Source organism: Phacochoerus africanus, chromosome 7 (genome assembly GCF_016906955.1).
Source record: "Phacochoerus africanus isolate WHEZ1 chromosome 7, ROS_Pafr_v1, whole genome shotgun sequence".
Lineage (NCBI taxonomy): Eukaryota > Metazoa > Chordata > Mammalia > Artiodactyla > Suidae > Phacochoerus > Phacochoerus africanus.
In genome coordinates, this window is record NC_062550.1 from 44,282,242 (window position 1) to 44,298,910 (window position 16,669).

General features: G+C 35.8%; 1 pseudogene; it reads left to right on the forward strand.

Annotated features, from left to right (window-relative positions):
- The first annotated feature begins 10,983 nt into the window (after positions 1-10,983).
- On the forward strand, positions 10,984-11,510 carry LOC125131767 (ferritin light chain-like; annotated as a pseudogene).
- The last annotated feature ends 5,159 nt before the right edge of the window (positions 11,511-16,669 follow it).

Consider the following 16,669-nt stretch of genomic DNA (forward strand, 5'->3'; position numbering starts at 1 on the left):
ATTTCCATGTCTTATCTATTGTGAATAGCACTGCAATGAACATATGGGTCCATGTATCTTTTTGAATTAATGGTTTGTCCTGATATATGCCCAAGAGTGGGATTACTGGGTCATTCTATATTTAGTTCTCTGAGATGCCTCCATACAGTTTTCCATAGTGGTTGCACCAATTAAAGTTCCCATTAACAGTAAAGGAGGGTAGTCTTTTCTCCACACCCTCTCCAGAATTTGTTATTTATTGTTTTGTGAAGGATGACCATTCTGACCTGTGTGAGGTGGTACCTCATAGTAGTTTTGATTTTCATTTCTCTAATAATTAGTGATGTTGAGCATTTTTTCATGTGCCTTTTTGCCATCCATATGTCTTCTTCTGAGAAATGTCTATTTAGGTCTTCTGACCATGTTTTGATGGGATTTTGTTGTTGTTGTTGTTGTTGAGTTGTATGAGTTGTTTATATATTTGGAGATTAGGCCCTTGTCTGTTGCATCATTTGCAAAGATTTTCTCCCATTCTGTGGGTTATCTTTTCATTTTTTAATGGTTTTATTTGCTGTGCAAAAGCTTTTGAGCTTAATTAGGACTCATTGGCTTATTTTTGTTTTTACTGACCTTATTCTAGGTCTTCTTCTAGATCAAAGAAGATGTTGCTATGATTTATGTAGAAGAATGTTCTGTCTATATTTTCCCCTAGGAGTTTTATAGTATCTGGCCTTATATTTAGATCTTTAATCCATTTTGAGTTTATTTTCATGTATGGTGTTAGAGAGTGTTCTAATTTTATTCTTTTACAAGTAGCTTTCTAGTTTTCCTAGCACCACTTATTAAAGAGACTATATTTCTTCCAGTGTATGTTCTTACCTCCTTTGTCATAGATTAGTTGACTTGGGTTTATTTCTCTGGGCTTTCTATCCTGTTCCATTGATCCATATTTCTGTTTTTGTGCCAGTACCATATTGTTTTGATAGCTATAGCTTTGTAGTGTTGTCTGAAATCAGGGAACCTGATTCCTCCATTTCTGTTTTCCTTTTTCAATATTGCTTTGTCTATTTGGAGTCTTTTGTGTTTCCATACAGATTTTAAAATATTTTATTCTGGGTCTGTGAGAAATACTATTGGTAATTTTCCAGGGATTGCATTGCACTTGTAGATTGCCTGGGTAGTATAGTCATTTTGACAATATTGATTCTTCCAGCCCAAGAGCATTGTATGTCTTTCCATCTGTTTGAATCAACTTGAATTTCTTATTAGTGTATAAGGGTAAATCTGAAGATTTATTGTGAAAATGGGAGCACTAATAGCTCAGTACAAATAAATGCCTTTCTTTTTAGCAGCTTTGAAAAATATGTGTACAGAGGAATCACTTACATCCAGAAGAGTTACAGTAGATGTAAAGTCGGTGTCCATGGGACATTTTCTCTTCTCCAGTATTTCAGTCAGGTAATATGTCAATTATTTCACACACAAATTTCTGTAAGAATAGTAAAATGTAGCATGACATCTTTTATTTGTGTTTCCAAAGGTTTTCCTATATGCTATATAGTTGTCTTCTCAAAATTGGACAAATTACTGTTTCTATAAGGTGGTCTTATAAGTGCATTTTGATCTTTGTTTCCTGTTAATCTAAGTTTTAGATTGACCTACTAGTAAAGGAAATTCTAAAATATTGCAGTGGAGTTCCCGTCATGGCACAGTGGTTAACAAATCCGACTAGGAACCATGAGGTTGCAGTTTTGATCCCTGCCCTTGCTCAGTGGGTTAAGGATCTGGTGTTGCTGTGAGCTGTGGTATAGGTCGCAGACATGGTGTGGATCCTGCATTGCTGTGGCTCTGGCACAGGCTGGCAGTTACAGCTCCGATTCAACCCCTAGCCTGGGAACCTCCATATGCCACGGAAGTGGCCCTAGAAATGGCAAAAAGACAAAAAAAAATTAAAAACATAAAATAAAATATTGCAGTATTTGCTTAATCAATGAATTTCTGCAAGTACAAAACACAGAATCTAACCTTTAACTATTTACTTTATAGAAAGACCGTTTGCAGCATTTGGTTAAAGAAAAAACTTCATATGAATCTCTGAGAGTTTTTGATTTATAAAATGGTGATTGGTATGTTTATTTTAGAAGATAAAGTCAGACAAAATGAGAAAACTGATGTACCTGGAAAAGTACTCATAAACCAGAATCATTTATTCTTAATGTTATAGAGAGCATTTCAAAGATGCTCAGGCTTAAAATAAAGAACAATATAGTTTAGTTAGAGGTCAAAAATAAAGGGTGTGGGAGGAGGGAGAATATTCAATTTAGAGATAGCAGCATGTGAAAAAGTGTGTATGAAAGCATGACAGTTTTGAAGTTCATTTAAATTCTATTTTCAGAAGAAAACTACACACTAGTGAAATATAAAGTTATTTATTTGTTTATTAATTATAGACCTTTTAAATCACCATGGTTATGAGAAATTTGCTTTAATATATAACAAAAATATACACATCTCATACACATTTTAGAAGAATTTGCATCCTAAATAAGAAAAATTGTAACTTCTAAAAGAAGACTGGTTACTTCTAAGTCAACATTTTATTCTGTTTTTGAAAGTAAATTTGTGCTAATAGAAAGCATCATTTTCCAGCATGAATTAGATTATTATGCTCTATATTTCCTGATAGTGAGAGTGGGTTCCTCACAATATGATGTTAAATCTGCATATTGATAGCACACATTTTAAGGTTGTTCCTTTCAAATTCAGAGAAATACAAATATCTTATTCTCAAGAAAAAATAAAAATATTCCATTATGTTTCACCAGGAACATTCATGAGACTTCCAGTAGAATCTGTAATTTTTGTAAATCAAGCAAAATACTTTATTTTCCACAAATTTTCCTACTTTAGTAGGATACATGCAGTTATGTCACCATTGAGAAGCTTTTTTCATTTTCCAGCAAGGACACCAATAATACATCAAAGTTGTTATTTATCATAGGAAGATTTTTATATTTCTGCATGTGAAGTTTACACAATGATACAGATGAAATGTTAAGACTATTATCAATATAGAATAAAAGCTTTTAAAAAATGAATTTACAACACAAACAACATGAAGAAAACTTTTCAAATTACATAATGATTTCTCTGTGTGAGAAGAAAACAACTACAACAATAAAAAAGAATTCAAGTCCCTTTATACAAAAAATACCATATTTTATTTAATAAAGGATTCAAATTTTTAAAATTTCAATTTATTAGTAGTAGTAGTAGTATTGATTTTTAGGGCTGCACCCAAGGCACATTGAAGTCCCCAGACTAGGGGTCAAATTGGAGCTGCAGCTGCTGGCCTATGCCACAGCCACAGCAATGCAGGATCAGAGCCATGTCTGCAACCTACACCACAGCTCATGGTAATACCAGATCCTCAACCCAGTGAACAAGGCCAGAGATTGAACCCTCAACCTCATCGTTATCAGTAGGATTCGTTTCTGCTGTGCCACAACAGGAACTCTGTAAAATTTCAACTTATATGTAACTTTTCAGAAAACATTGATTTAGTGATGATAGTAATTATGCAGAGATATCAGCATTAATAACAAACATATTTGGAACACTTGATATTGTCCTAGATTTTAATAAGTTTGTTTTTCTGACAATGTCAATTTAGTAAGAATAATACATCAATGATAATATTAACTTAATAATTGATGGTCATTATTTAGCACATACCAATAATTAAAATTTTATTTCCTTTCATATTTACATAGTGATTTCTTATGAAGTCTATGGTCTCTTTGACAATAATGTGAGATGCAATGTCACAAGCAAAGTGGAGTAGAGATATAAACTCAGGTACACAAGAGCACAGATTTTCTAATGTTAGCACTATAATGATCTATATGAAAAGTACTTATTTTAAATATATTAATACATTAATACAATGTTTTATAAATAAAAATATATAATATATCTCTGATCTCTTATTGGTATATTTACTCCATCACAGAACTTACCAGCCTCTTTTTTCCAGAAAATTAATATAATTCACATACAGCACTATATAAATTTAAGGTCTCTAGCATAATAACTTGCTTACATACATAATCCAATGATTATCACAATAGGTTTAGTGAACATTCATCATCTTACATAGATACACAAAATTTAAAAAAAGAGAAAAAAATTTCTTTTTAGGAGAACTCAAGATTTATTCTCTTTACTTTCATATATAGCATATGGCAGTGTTAATTATAATGATCATATTGCACATCACATACATACCTAGTATTAATTTCTCTTTTAAAAAATAAAATTTGGAAATTTGTACTTTTGACCTTCATCCAGAACCTTTTTCTGAATTTGTTTTTGAAGTGTAACTGACTGTGTTAATTCCTGGTACATAACATAATGATTCCATATTTTTATACATTTCAAATGGCCACCACAATAGGTCTAGTAATGATATGTTACCACAGAAAGATATCACGTAGATACTGACTATATTCACTACATGATATATTTCATGTCATGACTCATTTATTTTGCAAATGGAACTTTATATCCTTTAATCTCTCTCAATGACTTATTTTCTTCTGCCACTTCCCCTCCCCTGGGGGAACCACCTGATTATTCCATGTATCTATAACTCTTTTTATGTTTTATTATATTTGTTCATTTGTTTTGTTTTTTAGATTCCAAATATAAGTGAAACCATATAATATTTATCTTTGTCTAACTTATTTCAGTTAGTATAATATCCTCTAGTTCCATTCATGTTGTTGCAAATGGCTAGATTTTATTCTTTTTATGGCTAAGCAGTATTCCATTACACATAATTTATATATATCACGTCTTCTTTATCCATTTATATATAAATAATGGCCTTGAATTGCTTCCATATCTTGGCTATTGTAAATAATGTTGCAGTTAATATAGGGGTGCATTATAAACATGTAAATAAACAGAAATGTTATGTGCAGTTTATAATTAGGCTTGACCACATGAACCCCAAATGATAGCATGCTCTTCCATTCTATTAATGAAAGCTTCCAGATAGTTTAAATATTGAAAAATGGTGGGAGTTTTTAGGCATCACAAAGCTATAATAAATAATAATGCCTTGCCAAAAAGTGCCAATGTATAGTAGCAAGTATGCAATTCAAGGTATAAGTAGTTATTTATTTCTATTAAAATACCATTATTTCCCAAATTAAATTATCGATAAATTTAGTTATATGAAATTTTTATATTGATCATTTAATTTGTAAGTTTTATATTTTTAGGAGAGCTATAAGCAAAAGGAATTTATTTTTATGATGCACCTATTTTCTTTCTTTCTTTCTTTCCTTTTTTTTTTTTTACTTTTTATGGCCACACCCATGGCATATGGAAGTTCCCAGGCTAGGGGTCAAATAGGAGCTACAGTTGCTGGCCTACATCACAGCCACAGCAACTCAGAATCCAAGCCACATCTGCAACCTACACCACAGCTCATGACAACACCAGATCCCTGTCCCACTGAGAGGCCAGGGATTGAACCCACATCCTTGTGGATACTAGCTAGATTTGTTTCTTCTGCACCACCATGAGAACTCCCTATGATACACCTATTTTAATAAATGTAATTCAAACATTCTATCAATACTAAAGAGGATATTTTTTTCCTGAAAATATATCACTAATTACTCAAATTTTAGAAACACCAGTTTAGCAAATTATAGGTAGTCAGTATATCAAACATAATCTAAGTGACTTAAGGTATCTTCCTGTTTTATCTCCATAAACACCCTATAAGGTGAATACAACTATAATCACAATTTTATAGCTTTGGAAGAAGAAGCTTCCTTTAGCAATCTACTTGAAATAAAATAATAAAAGGTGAATTCAACATGTAAATTCATATACATTTTCCTCCAGAATAGCCTACTTGATATGATAGGCAGTATAATGACTCCCCCAAGGATATCCACTTCTTTTTTTTCCTTTTTTTGTCTTTTTGCCTTTTCTAGGGCCACACCCACAGCATATGGAGGTTCCTAGGCTAGCAGTGTAATCAGAACTGTTGCTGCCAGCCTATGCCAGAGCCACAGCAATGCCAGATCCAAGCTGCATCTGCAACTTACACCACAGCTCACAGCAATGCCAGATCCTTAACCCACTGAGCAAGGCCAGGGATCAAACACACAACCTCATGGTTCCTAGTCAGATTCATTAACCACTGAGCCATGACAGGAACTCCAAGGATATCTACTTATTCCCTGAAATCTGTGATTCTGTTGATTTACATACATAAAAGTACTTTGCAGATGTGATTCAGTTGGGAATTTTAAAATGGATTCTGGATTTTATGGTAGGCCCAGTATAGACACAAAAGTATTTATGAAATAGAAGGAGGAAAGTCTGAATGCAAGAAGGAAATATGATGACTGAAAGCAGTGAAGTTCAGAGTAATGTAAGGAAGGGACAAGACAAGAAATGCAGGTGGACACTAGAAACTGGAAAAGTCAAGGAGGCAGATTCTTTCCTTAAGTCCCCAGAAGGAATGAAATCCTGCAGACACCTTGATGTTAGCCCAGGGAAACTCATTTTAAACTTCTGAACTTCAAAATTGTAGGATAATTCATTTATATTGTTGTAAACCATTAAGTTTGTGGTAATTTGTTGTAGCAGCATTAGGGAATCAACATAACCAGCTTATTCAGACAATGCTTGAAGATAATAGTATCCTTACAAGGTAGTCTAGGGTATTAAATGCCTCTTGGCCTCTTCCTTGCAGCTTAAAATGACAATAAAGTAGATTTTCATTCAATCACATTTATTACATGCTCAAAGAATTTCTTATGAGTGTACTCTTTCTACCATTACATTTTCAGTGATGTTTGATGGCCAGTTATTTAATAGGCCATTAATTAATTTCAATTAATATAATGAATGTATACCCTGAAAGCATTTAATCACCCCACAATCCAACTTAACATCCACTTAAATTTTTATAAGAAAACAAAACAAAATGAAATAGACACATTTCATTTCAAAAAGAAGTTGGAGAATCTAGGATGTTGTAAATAGAAGTGCTTTCAGAATTATCCACTGATGATATTTGTTTCTCTACTAACACTGGAAATTCTTGTAATTTTTCACAAATTAATCAGTTATACTTTGTAAAACAGAAATTACAAAGTTCTAGGTTGGAAAGTGGAAGGAGCTAAAGAGAAGGGGTGGATTACTGTACTTACAAAAGTATGATCTGTGAAAGTGCTGATTAAAGGTACTATATTGGGAAAAGCTGTCCTTCAGAAACAAAGGAAAGATAGACTTTTTCAGTCAAAAGTAGAGGGAATTTATCAACACTAGATTTGCTTACAAGAAATGCTAAATGGAGTTCCTCAAGTTGATACTAATTAATAACAAAAATATATGAAAGTACAAACTCATGGGTAAAGGTAAGTATATAGTCAAATTCAGTATACTCATATCATAATTATGGCATGCAGATTACTGATGACTCATATAAAGCTTAAAAGATGAAAGATTAAAATTACTTCAGATACAATAATTTGTTTTTGTATGATACTGGATTATTATCAGTTATAACACAGAATGTTATAGCTATTAGATGTTTAATGTAAGCCCCATGGTAGCCATGAAAAAAATCTCTAGAGCAAAGCACAGCACTGCAAAAAATCATCAACCACAAAGAAAGATGGCATGAGAGGAAGAAAGGAACAATGAAACTACTACAAAACATTCAGAAAACAATTAATAAAATGGTTACAGTAAGTCCTTATCTAGTAATTACTTTAAATATAAATGGATTAAATTATCCAGTCAGGCCATAGAGTGGATGAATGGATTCAAAAACAAACACCAGGATCCAAGGATATATTGCCTACAAGGAGCACAGAGTATGTTGCCCCAATAAAAACAAACAAATAGGCCGATGTAACAGAATTGAGAGTTCAGAAATAAATCCACACATCTCTGGCCAACTGATTTTTGACAAGGCTACCAAGAAAACACACTGGAGAAAGGATAATCTCTTTAACAGGTGGTGTTGGGAAAACTGGATATCCACATTCCGAAGAATAAAATTTGACACCTATCTTACATCATACATAAAACCCAATAATTCTCTGTGCATCAAATTTGCTAATTCATGTTTTCTTTGGGGTGGAGAGTGACATCTGCTCTCACATTTTTAGTTCAGCAAATGATGTAATCTCCCTGCTTTCCTCACGATGGTGTTTTTTCCTGTTTATTTAGGACCAAGAGAGAAAGAGGTAGGTGACTGCCTTTTCAGTTTCCAAGTTTTAATTTCCCAAGTTTTAGTTTTTAAAAAGAGAAAAGACAACTGGATTTACAAATTGTAAATATATAAATATATATAAGCAAAAACTATTTTACTCTATTTGTTTTTGTTTTTTCTTTTTAGGACTGCACCCTCAGCATCTGGAAGTTCCCAAGCTAGGGGTTGAATCATAGCTACAGCTGCTGGCCACAGCCACAGCATCACAGCAATGCCAGATCCTTAACCCACTGAGTAAGGCCAGGGAATGAACCCACATCCTCATGGACACTAGTTGGGTCATTACCACTGAGCCACAATGGGAACCCTCTTGTCTTTTCTTTCTTTCTTTTTTTTAGTGCCACATGTACAGCATATGGAAATTCCTGGAATCAGAGCTGAAACTTCTGGCCTATGCCTCAGCCACAGCAACAGAGGATCTGAACTGTGTCTGTGACCTATATTATGGCTCACAGCAATGCCAGATCCTTAACCCGCTGAGCAAGGCCAGGGATCAAACCTGTGTCCTCATGGATACTAATCAGGTTTATTACCACTGAGCCTCAACAGGAAGTCCTATTTTACATTATTTTAATATATTCAAATCTATTTGTGAAATACTATCACTCATATTTGTGAAAGTCCCACATTTATAAAGCTGAAAAACATTAGTTTTGAGATTTCCCTGTAGGTCGGTCTGACACAGATTCTTATGGAGTCCCTGCTTTGCCCTGGGACCCAGAGCCTGTGAAATCCTTTGTGCACCCTCCAAGAGTGGAGTCTTTGTTTCTCCCACTCCTATGCACCTCCTGCACTCAAGCCCTGATGGTTTTCAATGTCAAATACCCCAGGGGCTCCTCCTCCCAATGCCAGACCCTCCAGGCTGGAGAACCTGAAGTGGGATTTGGAACTCTCACTTCTGTGGGAAAGCTTCTGCAATATAGTTATTTTCTAGTCTATGGGTTGCTCACTGAGTAGATATGGGATTGCTTATATAGTGAAAGTGCTCCTCCTACTATCTCAATGTGGCTTTTTCTTTGTCTTTGGGTGTAGGATATCTTTTTTGAGCTTCCAATTTATTTTGTTGATGGTTGTTTAAGCAGTTGTAATTTTGGTGTTTTTGTGAGGGGGTGAGCTCAAGTATCTCTGCTCCCTATCTTGTCTCACTTATATTTTTAAAACCGACTGTAATAATTTCATAGCCACCTCCTGTTGCTATTTCAGTGACCTCAAGTATTGGATGTATCCATTTAAAACACTTTGTGCTGCTAATCATTTGCACATGAGCACTTGGTCTCTCTAGTAAATTGCATATTTCATTGAAAAGTGATTTCTTGGAGTTCTCATATTTTTCATTGTGGTTGGTATAATATCATAAACCTTGAATAACACCTTGGGACCCTATGGAGTACCACTAGTGATGCTCCAAATGCTTTTAAGAAGTAGAGAAGTCATGATGTTATAAGAAAGTTGAATTACTCGATGTGTACCATGGATTGAAGTCTGCAGCTGTAGCTGTCAATGTAAATAAATCTAAATGTAAGGAACATTATAAAAAAAGAAAAATTCATGAAGCTATTACTGCAGCTATGTCAACAGGCATGAAAATCTTGAAATTTTTATAAAATATATTTTTATCTCATATTGAAAATGCAGCTTTTATGTGGGTGCAGATTTCTATAAGAATGGTTTACCTATACAATAGCCAAAGAATGGAAAAAAAACTAAATATCCATTGACAGATGAATGGGTAAAGAAGGTGTGGTACATATATATTACTCAGTCATAAAAAAATGAAATAATGACTGCAGTAACATTGATGGACCTAGAAATTATCATATTATGATCTTGTTAAGTTCAATAAGTCAAAGACAAATATAAAATGATATCACTTATTTGTAGAATCTAAAAAATGATACAAATGAATTTATTTACAACACAGAAATAGGCTCACAGACTTTGAAAACAAACTTATGGTTACCAAAGGGGATAGTGGGGGAGGAGGCAGAGAGATAAATTAGAAGTTTGAATTACAGATTTCAAGATCAAACTTATGGTTACCACAGGGGAAATTCTTGTGGGGAGGGATAAGTTGGATGGATGGGAATGATATATACACACTACTGTATGCGGAATAGAAAATTAACAGGAACCTCCCGTGTAACATGAGAAAATCTACTCAGTATTCTGTAATAACCTATGTGGGAAAAAAGAAAAGATATAGGTATATGTCTTCATTTTGTTGTACACCTGTAACTAACATAACATTGTAAGAAAACTAAACTCCAATAAAATTTTTAAAAAGTTAAGGGTTTGAGATTAACATATATACACTACTATATATAAATAGATAAATAGAAAAGACCTACTGTATAGCACAGGGAAAATATTAAATTAATAAATACATATTTTGTAATAAACTTTAATGGAAAAGAATGTGAAAAGTTATATATATATAATAACACAACATTGTATTAACTATACTTCAATTTAAAAAATGGTTTAAGGCAGTGTGCTCAGCAGTCCCCTGGATCTGTCTCTTGCTTCAACAGTGTTTGGACAGAACAGACCCAGGGATACCCCTTGTACAGCCCCCGACTAAACTCCAACCTTTTTTCCAGTAGCAGCCTTTGGAATCAGCCTCTCAGCTATCTTCAGTCTCCAGGACCAGCCAACACCATTTTTTGAGCTTAACTCCTTATCACTGATCCACAATGAACTCCCAGGTTCATCAGAATTATTCCACCAAGGTGGAAGACTTCATCAACTACCTGATCGACATGCATCTGCAGACCTCCTACACCTACCTTTCTCTGAGCTTCTATTTCAACTGTGACTATGTGGCTCTGGAGGGCCTGAGCCACTTTTTCTATGAATTGGCCAAGGATAAGCATTAGGGCATTGAGCATTTCTTGAAAATGCAAAACCAGCATGGTAGCCACGCCCTCTTTGGGATGTGAAGAAGCCATCTCAAGATGAGGGGGGTAAAACACAGGAGACTAAGAAAGCTGCCATTCACCTGGAGAAGGGACTGAACCAGGCCCTTCTGGATCTGCATGCCCTGGGTTCTGCCCACACAGACCACAACATCTGTGACTTCCTGGAGAATCACTTCCTGGATGAGGAGGTGAAGCTCATCAAGAAGATGGGTGACCACCTGACCAACTTCTGCAGGCTCTCTGGTCCCCAGGCTGGGCTGGTTGAATACCTATTCAAAAGGCTCACACTCAAACATGACTAGGAACCTCTGGAGCCCAGTGGCCTTTGAAGAGTTCCTCTGGTGCCTGGGCTTCTGTGGAAGCCCCTTTCTGTAGCCAGAAGTCACCATTTTTAACCACCGTGGAGCCCTCTCCCAAGTCTTGGACCAAATGGAAACAATAAAGCTTTTTGCATCAAAAATAGAAATAAAAGTAAATTAAAAATGTTTTAAAAATGTGGAGGATCAAGATGGCAGAGGGGTAAGATGTGGTGCTCACCTTTTCCCACAAACACAACAACAAAAAATAACCACATCTACATGTAGGATGATTCACACAGAACATCTACTGAATGCTGGCAGAAGAAATTAAACACCCAAAAAGGGCAAGAAACCCTCCACATAAATGGGTAGAACAAAAGAAAAGAGAAAAAGAGAGAGAGAAAGAGAAAAGGAATCAGATGGGACAAGCATTCATGAGAGGGACCTGTGAAAGAGAAAAGGAACCCACATCCTGTGAAGCCACCTAACCTACAGGGAGATCACCTTAGAAGGAGGGACCTCAAAGTCACTGAGAAAAGTGCAGCAGCGGAATAGAGGAGGGCAGAGCAGAATGAGAGCCACACAGATCATCTACACCACCATCCAGAGCACCACAGCCTGAGATGCTGGGGCAGAAGCTGGGCTCTGAGACTCAGGCTGCAGAGGTCAGTTCTGGGGAGAGGACTAGGATGAGCTATGTGGAGAAAGCCTGAAGGGCTAAAAGGTGGGATAGGAAGTGGGGTGCCATGGGCTGGGGTGTGGAATGCCACAGCTGAGGGAACCTAGGAGGAGGTCTGGGCCTGCAGGAGAAGGAGGCTACATTGTTGGGAGGGTGAGAGGAGGAGGGGTGAACCACCATATGAATTTCCCTGTGTGTGCAAGTGCTCTCAGAGGGTGTGGCACCTCTGGGATGGGCTAAGGGTGGCCACTTCCTTGGGCTATGAGAGACCAGGTGCTTTTTGTGCAGGCTACAGTTAGTGGAGTACCTCTTGTGAGTGCTAAAGGCAGTGGGGGGCTAAGCATGATCCAGGGCCTTTGCTCTGGGCAGCACCCACGTGCTTGATTACTGTCACTTCCTAGAGAAGACACCTAGGAGGAGACTGTGCCTCTCATCCTGTGGGATCTAAGTGGGATGGGGTGCTTCTTGCATGATTTACAGGTGGCAGGGGCAAACCATCACAGTTATCACTGACTCCAGAGGTGGGTATGGCCTACCACCACTAGGGGGCTGTGAACAGGCACCACTTGGGGTCCCAGTCACCTCAGAGGGCACCACAGAGGAGGGTATTGTGGCCAAACACCACCTGTTATTGCTTTCACTCCCCTGGGAACTCACACACAGTGCCACTGCCACTGCCAAATGCTCCAGGCACCATCAATATCTGCCTGAGGCTCATTACCACTTCCCAGGGCCCTGCAAGAAGGAGCAGCCTGTGCCACCTTCTTGAATGTCCTTGCTAGAGTCAAGAGCCCAGTAACCAGGCACTACTAGCCCTACCCATTTCCTCTTTCTCCCTGAAAACACACTCAGCACTCTGGGGATAATGGTCAGCTCACATTGAAGAAAAGGACAGCAAATATCCAAACTCCCACACCAAAAATAAATAGTAATCCCCCACAAAATACAAAGGTGCACTCTGGCATAGAAATAGCCCTCCAAGACTACAGTTTGGTTTCCCTAAACTCACAGAAAAAGAAAAATATAAGCAAGATGAAGGAGCTCAGGAACCATTCCCCATTAAAAGAACAGGAGAATTCTCCCAAAGGAGAAAAGAATGAAAGAGGCCTCTGCAGTCTAACAGACACTGAATTCAAAAGGGAGATAGTGAAAATATTGAAAGAATTAAGGGTGAATATGAAGGAATTAAGAGTGGATATAAACAGTAATGCAGATTACTTTATAAAGGAAATAGAAAATATAAGGAATAACAAGAAAAATTATAAAATTCATTTGCAGAGACACAAGCTGAGCTAAAGGCACTAAAGAGCAGAATGAATAATGCAGAGGAACAAATTAGTGACTTGGAAGATAGAATAATGGAAATAACTCAGTCAGGACAGCAGACAGAAAACTAAATGAAAAAACATGAAAGCAATATAAGACCTATGGGATAATATAAAGTGGGCCAATTGATGCATAATAGGAATTCCAGAAGGAGAAGAAAAACAAAAAGGGATTGAAAATATATATGAAGAAATTATGTCTGAAAACTTCCAAATCTAAAGGCAACTGATATCAAGATACAGGAAGAACAGAGGGCCCCAAAAAAGTTGAACCCAAACAGGCCCACACCAAGATAAATCATAATAAAAATGGCAAAAGTTAAAGACAAAGAGAGGATTCTAAAAGCAGCAAGAAAAACACAAATCATTAATTAAAAAGGAACTCCCATAATGTTATCAGCTGATTTCTCTATAGAAACTCTACAGGCCACAAGAGAGAGGCAAGATATATTCAAAGTTCTAAAAGGGAAAAATTTGCAGCGTAGACTACCCAGCAAGAAAGAAGAAATTTTCCAACAAAAGCTAAAAGAATACAGCAAAACTAAACCCATTCTAAAAGAAAAACTGAAAAGGCTTCCCTGAATAAAAAAGAAGTAAGAACAAATAGGATGGAGGAAATTGCAATTGGAAAGCAATCACTTAAATAAGCCAGTATACAGATCTAAAAATGGGGGGAAAAAAAAACCCTACTATAAAAGTGACGATAAACACAAAGAACAGTAAAAGGATAAAAATGAAGATGTAAAAAAGGCATTCAAAATCACAGAATGTGGGGAAGGAAAATGGGAAAATCTAGACTCCTTTTTTTAAATTAATGTGTTTGAGCCTACATGACTATCAGGCTAAAGCAAGTAGTTATAGGAAGGGGTTTACATACTTAAAAAACAAGGCAAGCACAAATCAAAACCAAATATTACATTCACAAAAACTAAAAAGAAAAGTACACAAGCATAAAATAAATGGAAACCATCCAACCAAAAGAGAAAGGAACAAAGGAGAAACATGGAGAATCAACTGGAAAACAAGGTTTAAAATGGGAATAAATACATATTTATCAATAATTACCTTAAATGTCAATGGACAGAATGCTTCAATCATCAGACACAGAGTGGCAGATTGGATTTAAAAAGCAAAATCCTACAATATGCTGTCTACAAGAGACTCACCTTAGGGCAAAGACACATATAGATAGAAAGTGAGATGGGAAAAGATATTTCATGCCAATGGACAAGACAGTAAAGCAGGAGTTGCAATACTCATATCAGACAAAATTGACTTTACAATGAATGCCATAAAGAAAGACAAAGAAGGACACTATTTAATGGTTAAAGGATCCACTCAAGAAGAGGATATTATAATCTTCAATATATATGCCCCTAATGTAGGAGCACCCTGATACCTCCAAAAAATTCTAACAGACCTAAAAGGAGAAATGGATGGGAATACAGTCAAAGTAGGAGACTTTAACACCCCATTCACATCAATGGACAGATCCTCTAGACAGAAAATCAAGCAACAGAGATATTCTAAATGACAAAATAAGAACAATTAGACTTAATTGATATTTTCAGGATATAACATCCAGAAAAATCAGAATATACATAATTCTCAAGTGTACATGGAATATTCTAAAGCACAAAGTTAACCTCAACAAATTGAAGAGTATCGAAATTATTTCAAGTATCTTCTCTGACCACAATGGCAAGAAACTAGAAATCAACCACAGGGAAAAAAATGAGAAAAAACTAATTACATGGAGACTAAACAACACACTACTCAGAAACCAGTGGGTCAATAAGAAAATCAAAAAGGAAATTAAAGGGTACCTCAAGACAAATGATAATGAAGATACAACCTTACAAAATTTATGGGCTGCTTAGAGGGAAATTGATAGTGATACAGGCCTTACTTAAAAAAAGAAGAAAAATCTCAAATTGACAACTTAAACCATCACCTGAATGAATAGGAAAAGAAAAACAAACTAAATTCAAATTCAGCAAAGGAAGGATATCATAAAGATCAGAGAGAAAATCAACAAATTAGAGATTCAAAAACAATAGAAAAAGTCAATAAAACAAAGAGCTGTTTCTTTGAAAAGGTAAACAAAATTGACAAACCTCTGGCCAGACTCACCAAGAAGAGGAGAGAAAAAACCCACATAAAAAAAATGAAAAAGGAGAAATCTCAACGGATACTGAAGAAATACAAAAAACTATAAGACAATACTGTGAACAATTTTATGCCAATGAATGTGACAACCTAGAAGACATGGACAACTTTCTAGGGACTTACAGCCTGCCAAAACTACATCAAGAAGAAATAGATAAACTGAACAGACCAATCACTAGAAATGAAATTGAATACATAATAAAAACACTCCCTGCAAACAAAAGTCCAAGACCACTTGGCTTCACAGGTGAATTCTACCAAGCACTCAAAGAGGAAATTATACCTGTCGTCCTTATACCTTTTCAAAAAGTTGAAGAAGAAGGAAGACTCCCAAAGACATTATATGAAGCCACCATCAACCTAATACAAAAACCAGACAAAGATACTTACAAAAAAGAAAATTATAGGCCAGTATCTTGGATGAATATAGAGGCAAAATTTCTCATCAAAATTGTATCCAACCAAATTCAACCACATATAAAAACGATCATACACCACAACCAAGTGGGATTCATCCCATGTTCACAGGGATGTTTTGACATATGCAAATCAGTCAATGTCATACAACACATTAACAAAAGACAAGTCAAAAACCAGATGATAATCTCAATATATGCAGAAAAATCACTTGACAAAGTCCAATATCCGTTCATGATAAAAACTCTTACCAAAGTGGGTGTAGAGGGAACATACCTTAACCTAATAAAAGCTATTTATGACAAACCCACAGCAAATATAATACTCAATGGAAAAAAGCTGAAAACCTTCCCACTAGCATCTAGAAAAAGACAAGTTTGCCCATTCTCACCACTTTTAGTCAACATAACATTGGACCTCTTAGCCACAACAATCAGACAAACAAAAGAAATAAAAGGTATCCAAAGTGGAAGAAAAGAGGTAAAATTGTCACTGCATGCAGATGACATGATACTATACATAGAAAACCCTAAGGACTCCACACACAAAACACTACTTGAACCATCAATGAA